The following is a 6,323-nucleotide window of genomic DNA, read 5'->3' on the forward strand; positions in this document are numbered from 1 at the left end:
AACACAGTACTAATATATCTAAACACAGTACTAATATATCTAAACACAGTACTAATACCTGTAAACACAGTACTAATACCTCCAAACACAGTACTAATATATCTAAACACAGTACTAATACCTGTAAACACAGTACTAATATATCTTAACACAGTACTAATATATCTAAACACAGTACTAATACATCTTAACACAGTACTAATATATCTAAACACAGTACTAATACCTGTAAACACAGTACTAATACCTCCAAACACAGTACTAATATATCTAAACACAGTACTAATACCTGTAAACACAGTACTAATATATCTAAACACAGTACTAATACCTGTAAACACAGTACTAATATATCTAAACACAGTACTAATACCTGTAAACACAGTACTAATATATCCAAACACAGTACTAATATATCTAAACACAGTACTAATACCTGTAAACACAGTACTAATATATCTAAACACAGTACTAATACCTGTAAACACAGTACTAATATATCTAAACACAGTACTAATACCTCTAAACACAGTACTAATATATCTAAACACAGTACTAATATATCTAAACACAGTACTAATATATCTAAACACAGTATTAATACCTCTAAACACAGTACTAATATATCTAAACACAGTACTAATATATCTAAACACAGTACTAATATACCTAAACACAGTATTAATACCTCTAAACACAGTACTAATATACCTAAACACAGTACTAATACCTCAAAACACAGTACTAATATACCTAAACACAGTACTAATACCTCTAAACACAGTATTAATACCTCTAAACACAGTACTAATATATCTAAACACAGTACTAATATATCTAAACACAGTACTAATATATCTAAACACAGTATTAATACCTCTAAACACAGTACTAATACCTCAAAACACAGTACTAATATACCTAAACACAGTACTAATACCTCTAAACACAGTATTAATACCTCTAAACACAGTACTAATATATCTAAACACAGTACTAATATATCTAAACACAGTACTAATATATCTAAACACAGTACTAATACCTCTAAACACAGTACTAATACCTGTAAACACAGTACTAATATATCTAAACACAGTACTAATATATCTTAACACAGTACTAATACCTGTAAACACAGTACTAATACCTCCAAACACAGTACTAATACCTGTAAACACAGTACTAATATATCTAAACACAGTACTAATACCTCTAAACACAGTACTAATACCTGTAAACACAGTACTAATATATCTAAACACAGTACTAATATATCTAAACACAGTACTAATACCTGTAAACACAGTACTAATATATCTTAACACAGTACTAATATATCTAAACACAGTACTAATACCTCTAAACACAGTACTAATACCTGTAAACACAGTACTAATATATCTAAACACAGTACTAATATATCTAAACACAGTACTAATATATCTTAACACAGTACTAATATATCTTAACACAGTACTAATACCTGTAAACACAGTACTAATATATCTAAACACAGTACTAATACCTCCAAACACAGTACTAATATATCTTAACACAGTACTAATATATCTAAACACAGTACTAATACCTGTAAACACAGTACTAATATATCTAAACACAGTACTAATACCTGTAAACACAGTACTAATATATCTAAACACAGTACTAATATATCTTAACACAGTACTAATACCTGTAAACACAGTACTAATACCTGTAAACACAGTACTAATACCTGTAAACACAGTACTAATACCTCCAAACACAGTACTAATACCTCCAAACACAGTACTAATATATCTAAACACAGTACTAATACCTGTAAACACAGTACTAATATATCTAAACACAGTACTAATACCTCTAAACACAGTACTAATACCTGTAAACACAGTACTAATACCTGTAAACACAGTACTAATACCTGTAAACACAGTACTAATACCTCCAAACACAGTACTAATATATCTTAACACAGTACTAATATATCTAAACACAGTACTAATATATCTTAACACAGTACTAATATATCTAAACACAGTACTAATACCTGTAAACACAGTACTAATATATCTAAACACAGTACTAATACCTCTAAACACAGTACTAATACCTGTAAACACAGTACTAATACCTGTAAACACAGTACTAATACCTGTAAACACAGTACTAATACCTCCAAACACAGTACTAATATATCTAAACACAGTACTAATACCTGTAAACACAGTACTAATATATCTAAACACAGTACTAATACCTGTAAACACAGTACTAATATATCTAAACACAGTACTAATATATCTAAACACAGTACTAATATATCTTAACACAGTACTAATATATCTAAACACAGTACTAATATATCTAAACACAGTACTAATATATCTTAACACAGTACTAATATATCTAAACACAGTACTAATACCTCTAAACACAGTATTAATACCTCTAAACACAGTACTAATACCTCAAAACACAGTACTAATATACCTAAACACAGTATTAATACCTCTAAACACAGTACTAATACCTCAAAACACAGTACTAATATACCTAAACACAGTACTAATACCTCTAAACACAGTATTAATACCTCTAAACACAGTACTAATATATCTAAACACAGTACTAATATATCTAAACACAGTACTAATATATCTAAACACAGTACTAATATACCTAAACACAGTACTAATATATCTAAACACAGTACTAATACCTCTAAACACAGTATTAATACCTCTAAACACAGTACTAATATACCTAAACACAGTATTAATACCTCTAAACACAGTACTAATACCTCAAAACACAGTACTAATATACCTAAACACAGTACTAATACCTCCAAACACAGTACTAATACCTCTAAACACAGTACTAATATATCTAAACACAGTACTAATACCTCCAAACACAGTACTAATACCTCTAAACACAGTACTAATATATCTAAACACAGTACTAATATATCTAAACACAGTACTAATACCTCTAAACACAGTATTAATACCTCTAAACACAGTACTAATATATCTAAACACAGTACTAATACCTGTAAACACAGTACTAATATATCTAAACACAGTACTAATATATCTAAACACAGTACTAATACCTGTAAACACAGTACTAATATATCTAAACACAGTACTAATATATCTAAACACAGTACTAATATATCTAAACACAGTACTAATATATCTAAACACAGTACTAATATATCTTAACACAGTACTAATACCTGTAAACACAGTACTAATATATCTAAACACAGTACTAATATATCTAAACACAGTACTAATACCTGTAAACACAGTACTAATATATCTAAACACAGTACTAATACCTCTAAACACAGTACTAATATATCTAAACACAGTACTAATATATCTAAACACAGTACTAATATATCTAAACACAGTACTAATATATCTAAACACAGTACTAATATATCTTAACACAGTACTAATACCTGTAAACACAGTACTAATACCTGTAAACACAGTACTAATATAAATAAACACAGTACTAATATATCTTAACACAGTACTAATATATCTAAACACAGTACTAATACCTCCAAACACAGTACTAATATATCTAAACACAGTACTAATACCTCTAAACACAGTATTAATACCTCTAAACACAGTATTAATACCTCTAAACACAGTACTAATATATCTAAACACAGTACTAATATATCTAAACACAGTACTAATACCTCTAAACACAGTATTAATACCTCTAAACACAGTACTAATATATCTAAACACAGTACTAATACCTCTAAACACAGTATTAATACCTCTAAACACAGTACTAATATATCTAAACACAGTACTAATACCTGTAAACACAGTACTAATATATCTAAACACAGTACTAATATATCTAAACACAGTACTAATATATCTAAACACAGTACTAATATATCTAAACACAGTACTAATATATCTAAACACAGTACTAATACCTCTAAACACAGTATTAATACCTGTAAACACAGTACTAATATATCTAAACACAGTACTAATACCTCTAAACACAGTACTAATATATCTTAACACAGTACTAATACCTGTAAACACAGTATTAATACCTCTAAACACAGTACTAATATATCTAAACACAGTACTAATACCTGTAAACACAGTACTAATATATCTAAACACAGTACTAATATATCTAAACACAGTACTAATATATCTAAACACAGTACTAATACCTGTAAACACAGTACTAATATATCTAAACACAGTACTAATACCTCTAAACACAGTACTAATATATCTAAACACAGTACTAATATATCTAAACACAGTACTAATATATCTAAACACAGTACTAATATATCTAAACACAGTACTAATATATCTAAACACAGTACTAATACCTCTAAACACAGTACTAATATATCTAAACACAGTACTAATACCTCTAAACACAGTACTAATATATCTAAACACAGTACTAATATATCTAAACACAGTACTAATACCTCTAAACACAGTACTAATATATCTAAACACAGTACTAATACCTCTAAACACAGTACTAATAACTCTAAACACAGTATTAATACCTCTAAACACAGTACTAATATATCTAAACACAGTACTAATATATCTAAACACAGTACTAATATATCTAAACACAGTACTAATATATCTAAACACAGTACTAATACCTGTAAACACAGTACTAATATATCTAAACACAGTACTAATATATCTAAACACAGTACTAATATATCTAAACACAGTACTAATACCTGTAAACACAGTACTAATACCTGTAAACACAGTACTAATACCTCCAAACACAGTACTAATATATCTAAGCACAGTACTAATATATCTAAACACAGTACTAATATATCTAAACACAGTACTAATACCTCTAAACACAGTACTAATATATCTAAACACAGTACTAATACCTCTAAACACAGTACTAATATATCTAAACACAGTACTAATATATCTAAACACAGTACTAATATATCTAAACACAGTACTAATACCTGTAAACACAGTACTAATACCTCTAAACACAGTACTAATATATCTAAACACAGTACTAATACCTCTAAACACAGTACTAATATATCTAAACACAGTACTAATATATCTAAACACAGTACTAATACCTCTAAACACAGTACTAATATATCTAAACACAGTACTAATATATCTAAACACAGTACTAATACCTCTAAACACAGTACTAATATATCTAAACACAGTACTAATATATCTAAACACAGTACTAATACCTGTAAACACAGTACTAATACCTCTAAACACAGTACTAATATATCTAAACACAGTACTAATATATCTAAACACAGTACTAATACCTCTAAACACAGTACTAATATATCTAAACACAGTACTAATATATCTAAACACAGTACTAATACCTGTAAACACAGTACTAATACCTCTAAACACAGTACTAATATATCTAAACACAGTACTAATATATCTAAACACAGTACTAATACCTCTAAACACAGTACTAATATATCTAAACACAGTACTAATATATCTAAACACAGTACTAATACCTGTAAACACAGTACTAATACCTGTAAACACAGTACTAATACCTCCAAACACAGTACTAATATATCTTAACACAGTACTAATATATCTAAACACAGTACTAATATATCTAAACACAGTACTAATATATCTAAACACAGTACTAATATATCTAAACACAGTACTAATATATCTAAACACAGTACTAATATATCTAAACACAGTACTAATACCTCCAAACACAGTACTAATATATCTAAACACAGTACTAATACCTGTAAACACAGTACTAATATATCTAAACACAGTACTAATATATCTAAACACAGTACTAATATATCTAAACACAGTACTAATATATCTAAACACAGTACTAATACCTCCAAACACAGTACTAATATATCTAAACACAGTACTAATATATCTAAACACAGTACTAATATATCTAAACACAATACTAATATATCTAAACACAGTACTAATACCTGTAAACACAGTACTAATACCTGTAAACACAGTACTAATATATCTAAACACAGTACTAATATATCTTAACACAGTACTAATATATCTTAACACAGTACTAATACCTGTAAACACAGTACTAATACCTGTAAACACAGTACTAATACCTCCAAACACAGTACTAATATATCTTAACACAGTACTAATATATCTAAACACAGTACTAATATATCTAAACACAGTACTAATATATCTAAACACAGTACTAATACCTGTAAACACAGTACTAATACCTCCAAA

Source organism: Sebastes fasciatus, chromosome 22 (assembly GCF_043250625.1).
Source record: "Sebastes fasciatus isolate fSebFas1 chromosome 22, fSebFas1.pri, whole genome shotgun sequence".
NCBI lineage: Eukaryota > Metazoa > Chordata > Actinopteri > Perciformes > Sebastidae > Sebastes > Sebastes fasciatus.